This window comes from Siphateles boraxobius, unplaced genomic scaffold, assembly GCF_051911475.1.
Source record: "Siphateles boraxobius isolate OS27281-9 unplaced genomic scaffold, OSU_SipBor_1 35, whole genome shotgun sequence".
Taxonomy (NCBI): Eukaryota; Metazoa; Chordata; class Actinopteri; order Cypriniformes; family Leuciscidae; genus Siphateles; species Siphateles boraxobius.
In genome coordinates, this window is record NW_027508975.1 from 3,733,341 (window position 1) to 3,751,112 (window position 17,772).

Here is a 17,772-nt window from a genome sequence, read left to right on the forward strand (position 1 = left end):
AAAGTTTTTTCTTTATTTTTGAAATGACCGATCGTTTCGCTTGATAAGACCCTTATTCATCGTCTGGTATCGTTTAAAGCCCTTTGAAGCTGCACTCTAACTGTCATTTGGTCCTTGAAACGTTTGTGTCCTATTGAAGTCCATTATATGGAGAAAAAGCCTGGAATGTTTTTATCAAAAACCTTAATTTCTTTTCGACTGAAGAAAGAAAGACATGGACATCTTGGATTACATGGGGGTGAGTAAATTATCAGCAAAAGTTTTTTTAAAAGTGAACTAATCCTTTAACGTTATCTTACTAGCTATTTATAACTTATAGAAAGAGTGCAACGTTAAGAAAGTTACATGTATTGCCAAATACATAATGATTTGAGGACCAAGTTTGTAGTCAAAGTATGGGCAGGCCATAGTCAATGTAAAGCATATTGTTGATGTTTCGTCCCTATTAGTGAATGTTCCATAACTGTTTATAATCCGCCGTCATCGGTGGTCCTGCTTACTAGCCTGCGCGTTCACGGCAGGCTCCGCTGTGGGGGAGGAGTTGTGGAGGGAGGGCTGTAGCGCAGCAGAGAGCAAGGGGGTTGGACCTGTAAGTTGTGCTTGTTCAAATTTTCAGGCTAAGTCAACATTTTCTCAAAACTCCCTACTGCTGCTTTAAAAGGGGATATGTATCGATCGTAGAAACATTGATCAGCAACGCTGCTATTGGCTGTTCAGCATAGCCAAAGAACGCGCCCAGTTTTTCTCCCAAGCAGAACAAGAGCTTTTAATGGAAGGTTATGCCGAATTTGAATCTTTAATTAAAACGACAGGGAACACATCGAAGTCTGCAAAAGCCAGGAGAGAGGGCTGGCAAAAATTAGCAGACAAATTAAATGCGTAAGTGCTGTCCATGGTAGATGTTTCTATCATTTTCTACAGTATGTGTTTTTGCATTTTAATAATTTCATATTTAATTTGTTCTTTTATGTCAGAGCCTCCGCGGGACCCACTAGAACATGGGGACAAGTAAAAGTGAAGTACAAGAATATTCTACAAAATGGTAGCCTTTAATTCTTATACAGGTCCTTCTCAAAAAATTAGCATATTGTGATAAAGTTCATTATTTTCCATAATGTAATGATAAAAATTAAACTTTCATATGTTTTAGATTTATTGCACACCAACTGAAATATTTCAGGTCTTTTATTGTTTTAATACTGATGATTTTGGCTATTCCTATCCAAAATTCCTATCTCAAAATATTAGCATATCATGAAAAGGGTTTCTAAACGAGCTATTAACCTAATCATCTGAATCAACTAATTAACTCTAAACACCTGCAAAAGATTCCTGAGGCTTTTAAAAACTCCCAGCCTGTTTCATTACTCAAAACCACAATCATGGGTAAGACTGCCGACCTGACTGCTGTCCAGAAGGCCATCATTGACACCCAGAAGCATGAGGATAAGACACAGAAAGAAATTTCTGCACAAATAGGCTGTTCCCAAAGTGCTGTATCAAGGCACCGCAGTGGGAAGTCTGTGGGAAGGAAAAAGTGTGGCAAAAAAACGCTGCAAAACGTGAAGAGGTGACCGGACCCTGAGGAAGATTGTGGAGAGGACCGATTCCAGACCTTGGGGGACCTGCGGAAGCAGTGGACTGAGTCTGGAGTAGAAACATCCAGAGTCACCGTGCACAGGCGTGTGCAGGAAACGGGCTACAGGTGCCGCATTCCCCAGGTTAAATCACTTTTGAACCAGAAACAGGTCAGAAACCCAGTCTTCCTACAGACTCTGGCACCTTGATTTCCGAATGACATTCGAAATTTGCTTTCATCCGAAAAAAGAACTTTGGACCACTGAGCAGGGTCCAAGGTCAGAGGCGCTTCTGCCGCTGTTTCTGGTTCAAAAGTGGCTTGACCTGGGGAATGCGGCACCTGTAGCCCATTTCCTGCACACGCCTGTGCACGTTGGCTCTGGATGTTTCTACTCCAGACTTCCTCCAAAACCTCCTTTAAAAAAGCTCCTCTTTATTCAACAGAGTTATGAGCTGCCTATTTATTGAAAAATCAAACATCTGCCTTTTTCTTAATATTTTTATTTGTTTTGTTCACTTTTTCTTAACAAAACAATAACGATACCAATTCCTCGGAACTGGAAATTGCAGCACACTGGATCTGCAGGTGAAAGCTGAGATAGGGCGGGGCCCGTCCCAACCCACGCTGTCAGATCCGTTTGCGAACCCCAAAATGCGAGTCGCCGCCGTGTCTAGGCAACAGCGGGACCCGCGCGGGGAGCGCGAACCAAACCATTCTCCTCAAAGAACGATAGGCGAGAGCGGAGCGTCTTCATAGATAGATTCATACAATGCTCACAATCAGCCCCCTCGAGGACTGACTGGGCATGCTCCACTCCCAAACAAGCAACACAAAGCTGATGTGTGTCCCCACCCGTAATATAACGAGGGCAGGGAACAACACACCGTCTATAATCTTGCTTGCTCGCCATAATAATGATAGATATATTGGGCTTGACAGACAACAATAAATAGACAAGGACAGATATACAGAGAGCGCTTGCTGAAGGTACAGAAGCTGTCGCGGTCTGATTTCAGGGCTGCTTTATAGTTTCCTGGTGCTTCATGACGTAATCACGCAGAGCGTTCCCCCACCACGTCTCAAACGCAGCTCGAGTTCCCTTGAAAGGGAACACAAATTAAGAGGAGAAATTGAACTTGAAAAAGAGAATAATTGCACTAGAAATAGAGTTGCTTTAAAAGGACCTTCAGAGTAAGTGCTAATACACCATTTGACACATAGTAGTATTGCTGACTTTACATAATAAAGAATTGTTTAAATAAAACTCCAGGAACTAAGCATATTTGTCTTGTCTTTTATTACACAATCAAAAATGGTGTTCCACAATTCTGTCCCGTGCAGCTCTGCCACTAGGTTGGTCCAATGGCTGGAGGTCATCATCAGGCTGCACCCCCACCACAGGGGTCCTCTCCTTTCTGATAGTGGCAATGTCATGCAATATGGCACATGCAACAATTATGTCACAGGCCCTGTCAGGTGCAACCCTCAGACCCTTCAGACACTGAAATCTTTCCTTTAGTTGCCCAAAGGTCATTTCAATGCGTGCCCTTGTCCTGGCTAGAGCTGCATTGTAACGGGTTTGTGGTCCGGGGTTTGGGTCAGGGAATGGCGTCATATAATACTGCCTGCAGGCATAGCCCCGGTCACCAAGCAGGATCCCGTCAAAATCCCCTGTATAATGGAAAAATGCAGTTTTGTTAGGCTCAGCATAAGTGTGTGTAATACTGTGAGGTTGCCATTTATATGTTCCCTTACCACGTTCAAATCCTGGCCATTTTGCTTCCACATTTGTTATATGGAACATAGTCACACACCATCTAAGAGATTTTAGTCAGTGTAGGGTCTGGACCAATCAGACACACACTAATTATTCATATTCACTATATTTAATGAATATAAAGGTCTATGAAACTCTCCCCCAAAACTAACCTCACAAATGAAGTTACTTTGTCAGCCGGGTGTCCGGTTACAGAACACTTTAAGACTGATAACAGACTTTACGACCTCAAAGGAATGTGGCCACATGCGCCACATGCTTAAGAGAGAGAGACCATCTTTAATTAAATAAACTTTGCGGTGTTACTCTGATCTATGAAGGAACATGCCTCACAGAAACTGTGATGATTTACTGTCTCGTGTACTATTAGGTATAACAACATGGTATGTTTGATTGGGGTGTATGTGGTTGAACAACCACCCAACGGTCAATATAACCTCACCTGTATCATGCTTCCTAGCAAATTAATCCTCATTTAATGACACACACTTTGATGTACATCACCTTCTCTTAGAATGCAATGTGAATTTGTTATGTCTATTTGAGCTTGAATGAACAGTCTAAGCATGCTGGGGACAAAGACCATAAATCAACTAAGAGCCGCTTCCCCTCTCGGACATGTCACCTTACTCATAGGTCAATTCAAACCTTAGGGGTTGGTTCTTTCTCAAGGTATATCAGAGGCAGGCAACAGTGACCGCTCTCTCTTAGTTTTTTCATCCAGCCGCAACACTGTTCTGGTGAGACTGGGGAGCCCCCTCCCCCTCCACGGGGGCCCCAGGGCCCAGCAGGCCTCGATTCCAACCAGATCCGGCCTCATGGAAAAGAGAGATGACTCTCTCACAAAGAACCAAGGACAATCTCAGGAGTTTTGGAACAAAGACTCCAACCAACAACGACTCCAATCACCCATCCTTTTGACTTCCTCACTTCCAATCATGCGTTCCTGGAGAAAGACAACGCTCAACCAACTTCCACTTGACGCTGCCGGAACCATCAACGACTTCAATTTTCAACAACTTCAAGAATTGTTCCCATTACAAATGCAAGTATTCAATTCAATGAAATGTGAAAATGAAATTCTGATGGTTCTTCTCATAGACCCTCTTCCGGTTTCCAATTTCATCCTATCACTAACCTATTTATGTATTCATGTGTGTATGTGGTTTAGTTTATTTATATTCATATAAATATCTATATTTAGTTAATAAAACTTGTACATATGTATTTGGTTCTGTTTTGTTTGCAATACAAGTCACTTTACGATCACGGTTTTTGCTACTGGCTCAAAGTACTGTACAGGCGAAGAAATAATTATTCTTCGGTGGCCATGGAAGATACCCTTTATTAGAATAAATTAATAATCAAAATAGTTCGTTGGAAGAACTGATTAATTGATTGTAATATTAATTCAGCCACATCAAGTTAATCCAATTAACTGACCCAAATATTTATAATTAATAATAACAAGATATTATTGATTATTAATATTTCCAAAAAGCTGAGTTCCTTACATCAGTCAACTGCATACGTTTTGATTACATTCCTTTTTTTTAATGTAATATATTACGAACCTGGAATATTATAAATTGTTATAGTAACTTACCTTCACATTTACACTGTGAACCCCCTTTCGGTTCACAAAATCCCCTTCATTGGGCCCTGGTGGGGCCTTGATAGGGACGTGTGTGCAGTCTATGGCACCAATCACGTTAGGGAAGCCTGAATGACACATACTGTTAGTCATACTTTTTGGCATGGTCACGGTTGCCTGTCATTAACAATTATAAATGTACCTGCAATAGCAAAAAAAATCTCCTTTACAACCTGGGGTCTTAAGTGGCTTGGAAATACCACAAAAACCCCTAAAAACTGCTTGAGTGCCAGGTAAACTTTGCAAATGGCACGACAGACAGCACTTTTCATTAAGTTCTCTGCATCTCCAATAGTGTAAAGGAACGTGCCAATCGCAAAGAATCTCAGGGCAATGCCCACAGTCTGTGCAGTTGTCAAAGCCCGACTCCTCCTTGTTGAACATTTAATGTGTAGTTCCAACAAATTAATGATGTAAATAACACCCTCACGAGAAAAACGATATCTCTCAACAATTACACTGTCGCGCTGCGCTAAAGGATCCTGTCTATCCTGCAATATGCGATTAATTCAAGAAGCTCTGCGAATTATTCTTGCACCTTCCGCAACAGGTTGCTATCGTAAAAATGGACAAGACATGGCTACGACAGACAGCCCGTATCACCTCCGCTTATAAAGCCTCAATCTAATCCTGTTTACATGAAATAAGCCTGCTCGCAAGCAGGTTCAAGCTTGCGCACCTGTTGCTATGACAGCAAATCTAGGATGAGCTTCGAAGAACCAAACAATCCAAGATCAAGCCAAATCGTCAACAATCAAATCCAACTAACTGAGTAGCGACGTACGAAGAACGGGCCCCTGATCTCGTATGAAACGCATCCTACTCACACAGTCGACACAATACAAATTTAAATCCATTTGTGACCTCAACCTGGCAACATACAACCCAGTTGCGCGGTTGATATCTACCCAGGAAATTGAAATGGGAGACTCAGGTGGTGCTCTGGCAAAAAATTAAATATACAGATAAATTTAACAAAAGCTGGACGAAAGAATTTAATTTCATATCTTGAAGCCACATCACAGTGGGGAGAATGGCGTTACTGCAGATTAAATCCCAATCGACCTTCATCACTAGGTGTTCAACTGCTGTGCAATGTTTCTGTTCATGTAAAAAAAAATTTTTTTTAATAATAATATATAAAAAAAGAAACATTCATAAGTCATGTTTAACATGACTTGAGCCTATTCATGTTTCTTTTTATCTTAATTAATAATTATGTAATTATTGTAATGGATATAACCATGAATAATATGAGGGTGAGTAAATTCTGACAGAATTTTCATTTTTGGGTGAACTATTCCTTTAATGGTTACCACGTGAAGTTTTGTTTGAAAGTATAGCACCACCTAGTTTATCTATCACGTAATTAACTTGTTAGGCCAGATAAATGGTTGAAATAATGTGGCCTGAGGCATCTGTCACATAGAAAATAACATTTTATTTCAAGATCAATAAAGCAAAGCTGAATTTATCATGAACAAATTTGTAACTTAATGTTCCTTAAACTAGTCAGTCTCAGTCAATTTCTTCAGATTAATGTTGTCTAAAACAGCCACAAGGTGGAGTTCTGTATTCATGCAGTATAATCCTCTGCTTCTGGAACTCTCCAAGAAATTATTTTGCTGTGACACTTCATAAAAAGACCATTAATGCACATTTTTTACATTGTTGAAGATACACAGATTACATTTTTAAAGCATTTCTGCAGCTCAATATTTTAAGTTGGCATGAAAAGGGTTTCAATGTTCTTTTCCATTACATTTAGAAAGTGTTGTTTTCCCCAACCTGAATAAGAAATTTTAGTTATAAATTATCTAAATATATACCTGATGGAAAGAAGTCTCAATATGCAACATCCTCCCTTGAGGTTAGAGATTCTACTTAAAACTACAATGATAATTGCACTATAATATATCTGGAATACATTTTGATAAGCTTCAGCTTTTCCTCCAATAACAAGAAATACAGAAATTATTATTCCAGAAATACAGGCTCATTGTGAATTCATGTCACTCATATATGGGAGTTAGATTACAATCTTACTTCTTTCGCAGAGTCTGCATGTCCTGTGGTGAAGTCTGCAAAGGTTAATGGTTTTATACTAAAAAGATATTTGTTAGCTCTCAGCAGGTTTAGCAGGTTGCACAGCAGCACAACTGAATTTGGGGCTTAATAAAGTCATATATTATAGGTTTGCTGAGAGGTGGCAGGATACTGCCATGAAATAAATACACAAATCAGTCAATCAGCAAAGGTGTGCTTTATGTAAATCACAATTCTGGAACTTTCCTTTCTCGGCAGTGACACATTTAAAAGTTCTTCCACAGAGACTGCAAAACCCATTTACAAATGTTTAATAATGCAGAGCACCTCATAAGTTACTGGTTTGTTGAAACTTCAAATTCTCTTTAGGTGAGAATACATTTTTTATTAAGCAAACACACGCTTCTTTTTGTCTTAGTAAGAACTTATGTCCTTAGATATGAATATCCTGAAATATTAAGGCTTTCTTATACTGCAAAAAATAAAAATGAGAGTAATAAGCCCCTTTCACACGGCGCGTTGATCCCAGGAAATTGCCGGGAAATTGCCAGAACACCTTCTGTGTGAACGCAAACACAACCCGGGATTGATGCCGGGATCGATGCCGGGTTGGGGACCTAGGTATGGAGGACCAAACCTGCAGAAATTAAAAATGAATAAATAAATAAATATGCGAATAAATCTAAAAATAAATAAATAAATGACTATTTATACTTTTATTTCCTTATTTATGTATAATTATATATTTTTTCCACATTTATTTTTTTAATAAATAAATAAATATACTTCGTGAGGCACACGCGCGCACATTTGCGCGCACACACGCAAGGTCTCTTGCTCCCTCTCTGTCGTGCGCACGCTACGCGGTTTAGAGCTCGCGAGCTCTAGATTTCGGGAGATTTGAACTAATTTGCGGACATCAGGGAGCCGCTATCAATATGCGGGAGACTCCTGGAGACTTATTTTTGTTCTTATTATCATTTAGGGGGGCTTAGGAACATTTTGGGGTAGCTTCAGCCCCCCTAAAATAGGCCTAACGACGTCCCTGGTTGGTGGTGCAGGCTTGAACGGAGTGCAGCTACTGTCCGTCATCTTGCTGTTTTGGTAAAGCGTGTCTTGTACAACGCTGAACGCTCTCACTAGAGTGTTGCCCACAGCGCCGCCACTGGCCGGTGGGCTGAATCGATTCATAGGATTTGATGAATCGATATTGAATTGAGAAACAAATAATTGCAATGCATTGATGAATCGATATTTTTACCCAGCCCTAGTAAAAGATGAACATTTTAATTAATCTTAATATTAACATTTTAATCTTAACAATTTCTCTTCACTTTACATCAAACCGCAATAACAGCTGCAGCAGCAATAATCAACAGCTGCAGCAGCAATAATCAACAGCAGCAGCAGCAATAATCAACAGCAGCAGCAGCAATAATCAACAGCAGCAGCAATAATCAACAGCAGCAGCAATAATCAAAAGCAGCAGCAATAATCAATAGCAGCAGCAGCAGCAAAAACATCAACAGCAGCAGCAATAACAGCAGCAGCAGCAATAATCAACAGCAGCAGCAATAATCAAAAGCAGCAGCAATAATCAATAGCAGCAGCAGCAGCAAAAACATCAACAGCAGCAGCAATAACAGCTGCAGCAGCAATAATCAACAGCAGCAGCAATAACAGCAGCAGCAGCAAAAACATCAACAGCAGCAGCAATAACAGCAGCAAAAACATCAACAGCAGCAGCAGCAATAACAGCAGCAGCAGCAATAACAGCAGCAGCAGCAATAATCAACAGCAGCAGCAATAACAGCAGCAGCAGCAAAAACATCAACAGCAGCAGCAATAATCAACAGCAGCAGCAATAACAGCAGCAGCAGCAATAATCAACAGCAGCAGCAATAATCAACAGAAGCAGCAATAACAGCAGCAGCAGCAAAAACATCAACAGCAGCAGCAATAACAGCAGCAGCAGCAAAAACATCAAAAGCAGCAGCAATAACAGCAGCAGCAGCAATAATCAACAGCAGCAGCAATAGCAGCAGCAGCAATAATCAACAGCAGCAGCAGCAATAATCAACAACAGCAGCAGCAATAACAGCACGAGCAGCAATAATCAACAGCACCAGCAGCAATAATCAACAGCACCAGCAGCAATAATCAACAGCACCAGCAGCAATAATCAACAGCACCAGCAGCAATAACAGCAGAAGCAATAATAGCAGCAGCAGCAATAATAATAACAACAACAGCAGCAGCAAAAACATCAGCAGCAGCAGCAGCAATAACAACAGATCTATTTAGCCAAGACCAAACATATTTAATAGTCGTTGTACATTACCATGCCAAATATTTAGGAAGTTGTCATGGCACAACTAATGTTAACAAATGAAACCATATTGTAAAGGGTTACCACATTCTTTAAAAAAAAAAAATTTCGGTTAAAAACACATTTCAGATTTTCAATGCTCAGAAGGGGAAGAGGAACTGAAATATGACAATGCTATTACTTCACACCATTGATAATATAAAAGAAAATGACTCTATCTTTATCTATAATTTCTCATATTATGAGCAGTTCATGGAGTGAAGAGAAATAGTCGTTGTTGGGGTTCTTCAAACACAACGCTGCCTGTATCTCGTGTGCTCAGTGCCTCACGGAGTGAAGGTGGCATTGTGACAAATTGCAACATACATGCCAAGTTTGCCTGAGCGTGCATTAGACGTGATGACGAGCAATCGGCCTAATTGTCACAAATGGTTTGTTATGGAGACTACATTTCTCTTTTTTAAGGCTCCAGAAAGGAATGATATCATGGGTGGAGTATATGATGCAGCACATCCAAATGGATTACAATCAGATGAAATAATAGACAACGATCACCACATTATCCTCTGAGAGGTCCATAACGCAATGATTTGTAATATGCTGCCACCTCACTCATAGGTCAGTACATCAACTCTGGCCACTATGTTTTTGTGCTGTAGAGAGATACGCAATCCTAATATAATTATTGTTTAGTGGGGACCGTAATTGCTTATAAAAACAGGTGTGATGTGATCTCATGAAAACTCATTGGACGCTGGCCTGATTTCATCCTCCTGTGAGAGACATATAGTCCTCAGTTCCTCTGCCTTTTCTTTCAGGCATGAGCAGGCTGGTGTTCTGCTCTGATAGCTGCTGCGAGGGAAGAATAAGGACGTCTTGTCTTTGTGTTTCCTGCTGAGTTTAACCTTTAACTGAGGTTGGCCTGAACTTTGAAAAGCATCTCTTCTGAATGTGAACAAATGAAGAAGAGGATAACAATTTGTAACTGGGGAAATTGCTGTTATGATTAAAGTGGACCTATTATACCCTTTTTCAAAGTCTAGACTAGGTTTCCATGCTTGATTTTTCAAAAAACACACTACTTTTCATGTATTTGACCTCTCCACCCAGCATGTCAGTAAAACTCTGTTTAATCTTTATGAAGCCCCTGCTTCTGAAAAGCGCAATGTGCTCTGATTAGTCTTCCAGTGTGTTTTGGAAATGTCACGTCCCTTACCATAACCGCACACTATACTAATGCAACTCATGCCCCTTTTTTGCATATTATTATTTAAATGAGGAATATTGTGATGTATTTGTTCCCGGAAGAAGAACTCAAGACTACAATGGAGGCGTTTCAGGGATTTCAGACAAACGGGGACACTGATATAGAGAATAACTCTCTTTGGAGTGACTTTGTGCTTTCTAACTTTGCAGACGTTTTACATACTCAAACAGCAACATTACACACTAAAGGAAGTTAGAAATGTAAAAAAAGCATAATTTACTCGCAGAGGAATATTTAAAATAAAAGGTAAAAGCCAAAGCCAAATTTTGTGTTCACAAAGACATGGAGATAATTCCAAATATGTGGATCGGTACACCTCTCTCAGACACAAAAAGTATTTAATCTCAAGCTTCTGAATAGGGTACGTTTAGTCCTTCTAAGCCATAAAGATATCATCCTTTGAAAGTTTTAATGTGTCATAAAGATGCTGCTTCATGCTTATCAAATCTTTTCCTGTCTGAGTGTGATTGTGTGACTGTGATTGTGTGTGTGTGTGTGTGTGTGAGTGTGAATTTATGCACAGATGGGTAAGGAGGAGGATCAGAAGGAGAGAGATTGTTCGGTTCGAGTAAGAGTCATGGTGTTGCATTGGTTTTGCATAAATAAAAAAAAGCCGTGCTTTGAAGCCTGGTCAACACAAGACAAAATGTGCAGTGTATATAGCTAAACTAATGTTTGTAAAAACTTTTTTTATTTTGTAAATTTATCACTAAAAGGATATACTATTATTAACCCAATCTTAGAGGCGAAACACAGGCAAACACACTGATTTTTATCTCTCAAAGATTTGGTGCTTTTTAGCTTTTCATAAAGTTTTTTCAGACTTGTGTCAAGAAAACATCCAAAATACACTATATGTATCTTTTATAGCACTTTATCTATTTGACTCTGTTCAATTACACTACATATCTTTTCGCTTTTACATGGTGTTTGAACATAAATGTGTGTTGGCAGTGTGTGAGCAAAACCACCCTAGAATGTTAAAAATTCACCCAGTGTTCTTTTTACAATCTCAATAAATCATAAGCACTGTCTCAGAACGAGCTGTTCTAAGATTCGGCTCAATGTGACGTAGAATTGAGCAAGCCCCACCGACGTGGTTTGATTGACACTATGGTTTTAGCATAGACCCCGCCCTCGGTGATCTGTACACCAGCCTCCAATTGACCTATGGCTAAGCCACGCCCCCAAACGCGATGAGCCAATCATAGTGAGCATAGCTCTCAATACACCCAGACATTCTCTGCTTCAACGTCCATTGAAATGCATTGCAGTTAGTCAGTTTTCATTCGTTTTTTCTTGTCATTTTAAGTTTAAAATGTTCAAACGGTGTGCATGGAGTACATGTAACGACACTAGGTATCCCGAGAGGCTGGGCGACTGTGTGTATTTTTTACCCTTTCCAAATTAAGCCACATCTCAACACTACGGAGATAAGTGTCTGCTCTGGATTAAGTTATGTGGTAGACCACAACACCAACTAAACGTGGATAAATTAAACAAGGATGTCTACATCTGTTCTAAGGTAACGTTAAGTCAACAACGTATTTGAACGTTATTATTAACATCTCTAAGGTAACGTTAGCCTAACATTAGAAAACGTTAACATTAGCTTCTACCTGCATTGTATCATGTTACTTAGCTTCATCAACGTATATCTGTAAATAACCGAGATAACAAATGTTAGCAGTGTTGTGCTGAATGATTCATGTAAATACTGTAGCACCAAACTAACGGAGAGGTAACTTACTCTTGGTAAAAACGTGGTCCTGGAAACGTATGCAACTTAGACCTATACATATTTAATTTGATCATGAACCATTAATTACATATTAAAGTACAATATTTTAGACAACTTTCTACCAAAACAACTGGGGAACTTTACTGGGGTTTTTTTAAGCAAAACATGTAGCCTTTTCACTCCTCTTCAACATAACTAAATATAGCGCCTGTCACCAAATGTTGACTGTTTGTCTGAGTGAGTGGAGGGGGCGTGGCTTAGCCTTAGGTCAATTGTCTCAACGACAGCCGGTGTTCTGACGATTTGTGCTGCCTTGTCGAAAATGTCTCCTAAGAAACATTAGTGTTCTGTTGTGGGATGTAATAATGTAATAATAATCTCTTGAAAAAGAGATTTTTAATCTCAATGAGTCTTTTCCTGGTTAAATAAAGGTTTAAATAAAAAAATTACATAGTAGTTTTCACTTACTTCCGACATCAGAGCCACTGAAAACGCAGTGGATGGATTTTATTTACGAAGGAAAGGCGCCACTTAAACTTCCAAAATATGTTTGTTTGCGCGAATCATTTTCTGACTGACTGTTTTGTGAACGAGAGTCAATTCAAAGCAGGTCTTGCTTCAAAGTTAATCCTCGAGTGTGGATCGTTGCCTACTGTTCACGATCCAACGTCACCTCCAGTAGAATTAAGTGTATTTTATGATTTTTGAGCAAATAGTCATTTCAGTAATTCAGTCGATGTCAGCCAATTCAACAACAAATGCGTCTAAAGTTGTCGTCGTCGTCGTAGGATGTCTGTGTATATATTTCAAACCTTGTTTGTATAGTGTGTGACAACACATTTATATATATATTTTTTAAAGATATTGTATTAAAAACGGTGCATGTTTTCTGTAAAGACAAGACATCAAAATTGCTATGTTTATACAAAGGCCAGCACATCGACACGAAGCTGTAGAACGAGGGATATTGGCGTGCAGATAGAAACATCACATAAAGTAATTTCGTTTGTACGTAGCAAACGTTATCACAGTATTTGTGTTTGTAGTTTCAAAAAATTGCACCAACGTTATCACAGTTTATGTGTGTCTGTGTGTGTGTTGCACATCCATAATGGCAAAGGGGGCGTGATTACAACTCAATAAGTACATACCAAATAACCATTCCGAGACGTCCTGGTCCATTCTCATTTGTGTTTCTTCTGCCGGAGTCTCTTCATCATCTGGGTCTGATTCCGGTGTTGTGCCGAATTTTGACCCCCGCCAAATTACTACCCCCCCTAGCATTGGTAGGTTTAGGATTAGTTGTGGGGGAGGGGTTAGGATTAGGCAATCAGGTACTGACTTCAACGAGGGGGTAATAATTTGGCAGGGGGTCGAAATTCGGCACAACACCGGTTCAAACATGTATGTCTGAATGCCATACAATTCAGCGGGTCTGTCATTCTCAGCCATTCTGCTTCTACGGCTTCTACCGACTGTTTATTGCCATAGGTATGCAAGTTACGCCCTCATCCAAAGGCAGGGCGGGTATATGCAGCTCATTTACATTTAAGGTGGTACACACCAAAACAGCTCTTTTTAAAACACGACCCAAAAATGACATTTTCAAATGGTTATAATAAATTAACTGTGGGGTATTTTTGCTGAAACTTCACAAATACATTCTGGGGACACCCAAGACCAATATTACATCTTGTAAAAAGGGGCATAAAAGGTGCCCTTTAAATAATGCTTATTTTGCATATTTAAGCATAACATTTCAGATAACATGTTATACAAATAATGTTTGCAATTATTAATGTAATCAATCAACTTGAGGAGTTTGGTGATATCTAGTTAATTGTTTTACCCTATTCACCTGCGGTGTCTTGCTTTATAGTGTGGATGAAAAGGTTGTGAAAATCATTATAGCTTCAGGAACATCACAGCAGGATTGGTTTTCCCCTCAAATTTTCTGCTTATTCTTTCCTTTATCATCATTTTGAATCTCGCAGCACATTGGAAGTTTGACATCAATTTTCCAGCTCCTTGAACTAAGGCAGAACCTTTAAACTTTCTCAGTTCACGACTGTGAGAGATGGTATGAGCAACATGCTGGTGAGATAGAGATTGCAGACAAACCTAAGGGAATTATTCTTTCCCTGTAAAGATGTAACCAAGCATCCGAAAAGAAATGATCAAAACAATCAAGAAACCGAAAACTCATGATTGCCACTATATTATGGTCATTATGTTTTTTAATAAGCATCATAGTTATGAGATATGTTGTTGAGGCAGTACTTATCTCCGCCTCTCAGCAAAATGTGTCATGGTTCCAAAGTGTATGACGATTAAAAATATATTTTTATTGGACATAAATGATATACAAATTACTGTTAGCAACACAATATGCGTGAAAATAAACAAGAAGATAGTTTTGATTAAAAATTAAATAATTAAAAAGGCTGTGAGAGGTGAAAGGTCATCAGACAGAGATGTAGTGATGAAAGAGTGAAAAGACAGCAGTAAAAGAGCAAAAACTCTTTTAGGCGTATAAATGGCACGAGAAATAACATTCGTTGGAATACTTCACATATTAATCTCCATTGTAATTGGAACAGTCAATATGGGAGCACTTTCTCTATAACAAATCCATTCTCCCCACTCAAGGAAACGATTAATTGCAGTACAGACATTCTACATTTCTCTCCTTTCCAAGCCCAAGAACTATTGATTTAATCACCTAATACAAAACTGCAAATCATAAACCTGCATAAACAAAATCATAAACAAGCCTTTTGTCTTAAACCACCTTCATTATTATAGTAAAATCTCTCATAACCTATACATTTTGTCACATTTTTAATGTTTTAAAATGATTAAATTTCAACTTCCTCCTTTTGTTATTGCACATGGCAAGACACTTTGACTTCTAAAGCACATTTAAATAAGCCACTGCAGAAAAAGTGCTGTACAATCTAACAAAATTAGATTATAAAATATATAAACTGACAAGAAAACAAAATTTAATAAGGCATTGATCCAAATGCCAGAGAAAAAAAATGTATGTTTTCAGTGAGGTTCTAAAACTATCAACATCGGAAGACAGCCTAATGTGTCCCGGCAAATCATTCCACAGGCATGGAGCAGCGACTGAAAACGCACGATCACCTTTTAACTTCAAACGAGACCTTGGCACAGTCAACATCAACCTGTTTGAAGACCTTAAGGGCCTAGAACATTTCCTGTGGAGAAGAAGATCTGTAATGCATTGTGGAGCCTGGCTATTTAACCCCTTATACAATAGAACCTTAAATGTATCACGGTATCTGACCGTGACGTGAAGCCAGAACAGGCAAAACTGCGTCCTGAAAACTTAGGCAGCTGACTTGTTGCCTCGCTGCATTGTCAGGCAAAGACTTTGTTTGCACTGAAGGGACCTCATGAGGCAGAGTTCAGATGCCATCTTAATTTTTTTATTAGCTCAACTGTCAGAATGGAAATGGATATATGTCAACAAGATTCAACAAGACATTTTCATGGCTACACCCAATGTTTAGATCTGTTTGGGTATTTATGCAAATTAGCCCATATGTAATTAGATTATGCACCGTTTGTCCATGTTAACGAACAATTTCAAAAAACGTGTAATACATTTTTTGTTTGTCTTGATGCAAGTAGGCCTAATCAACTCAGTAATTTTCATGGTGATATCTAAAGGTTAAAATATTTACCCTATTCACGTGAGAAAAAGAATGAATAGGGTTATGAATAGACTATATTTGGGTCTTTTTCGAAACTTTTCCCTAATGGGATTCTTCTGGGCTTTTTCCCCCTTACTCAGGACATATAGAGGATACAAAATCAGTTGAGTTTGCTTCTGTTGCAATTTGTTCAACCTTTTGTCATAAAATGACTGGACAATTGGGCGCCTCAACAGAAAAGCCTCCGAATTATTCTCACACTGTGTGACTATACGCTAATCGAAACGAGGTTCCAATAGACAGCACATTCTGTGAATGCATAGGCTATTTGACTACATCATACGTCATACATTTTAGAATTTTCAAGATTCTTTGATGGATAGCCTTTGGGGATCAAAATGCTGTCTATGAAGGCAGCTCACTAGGTTTTGAAACACAGCCTAAATGTGTGTTTGAGTGTGCTGGAGCCCGCTGTCAGTAATTCTAGGAGGAGCCCACGCGCTCCACATGCTCGGCTCGAGATCAGCGGCTGTTAGATGCACTTGGATTACCGGCTGCTGAACTGAAACAACGTCTCGCTCACACACACACACAAAAAAAAAAGTAAAACAGTGACGTTTCTGATTACACGTCTTTTTAACGAGTGGATATTCTCCTCTGACGGAGATAAAAACACAAGATGCAGTAACAGCATCACTTATTTTTAGTCCCAGACGATGGAATTCAGTTTGAAAAGCCCAGTGTGAGGAAGTGAAGTACGCACAGGATTTACATTCTCATCCACATAAAGGTAAGATGTACATTTCATTATGATGGGATAAAAACTGTGGGGCATATTGCCTAATTACCTGCAAGTTATTACATATATATATCTATATGTATCTATATATATATCTATATATATATTCCATTTTTAGACCAGTGCATGATTTGATTTCTACGTATAGCCAATGTGGTGCTTTACATTGATCTTTGATTTCTTTTAGCCTAGTTGTTAATTTTTTTTAATGATTTGAATAATACAAATATGGAGCATATTGTTAAATCTTAAATGTGCACAATATAGCTAAACATTAAGTGTTGACCTGGCAACATTTGCCAATATAAATAATTGCAGATTTTGTTTTTTCATAGATTCATAATTTCTTACTGTCACTAAATAAAGACTGTATTGGCTGATCTTAAAGCTGTTTGAAAACATGAGTTGAGCTCTTCTATTACCTTAGAAATTATGTAGTAAGAGTGCACATGTCAGCATGGCAAAATCTATTTTATAAATCTACTTCAAATATGAGTCATCCATTCTGACAGAGACTGATATCACTCCGGATTCTTCATAAACTGAGAGTGTTTTGCAGTTCCATGCTGCGTACTGGTCTAGTTAAAGTTCCTTTGGTTATGAATATGATGCACACCGTTTCATCATTTGTTTAGAACATTGGCTCATTATATAAACCATATACAGGAAGCAGAGCTTCTAGGTTTCTGTCTCCTTTATGGTAGGAGGATTAAATTGGATTCGCCACTGTATATTCCACTGATAGGATTAAGAGATGCTACTGGGAAAGCAAAAAAAAAAAAAAAAAAAAAAGATGAAACAAACCATTTCAGATGTTGTTTTTACAGTTTCATTAGTGATCTTTTAAAGAAACTGTGCGTTCTGATGCATATGATCTTTTTTTTTACTAACAATGCA

The 17,772-nt window shown here is 38.8% G+C and overlaps 1 protein-coding gene across 1 annotated transcript in view; it reads left to right on the forward strand.

Annotated features, from left to right (window-relative positions):
• The first annotated feature begins 16,552 nt into the window (after window positions 1–16,552).
• calcr (calcitonin receptor) overlaps window positions 16,553–17,772 on the forward strand; it is a 51,853-nt gene continuing 50,633 nt past the window's right edge. Inside the window, exon 1 of the mRNA XM_077196091.1 lies at window positions 16,553–16,866. The gene's annotated coding sequence lies outside the window, so the exon portion shown is untranslated. The remainder of the gene's footprint in view (window positions 16,867–17,772) is intronic.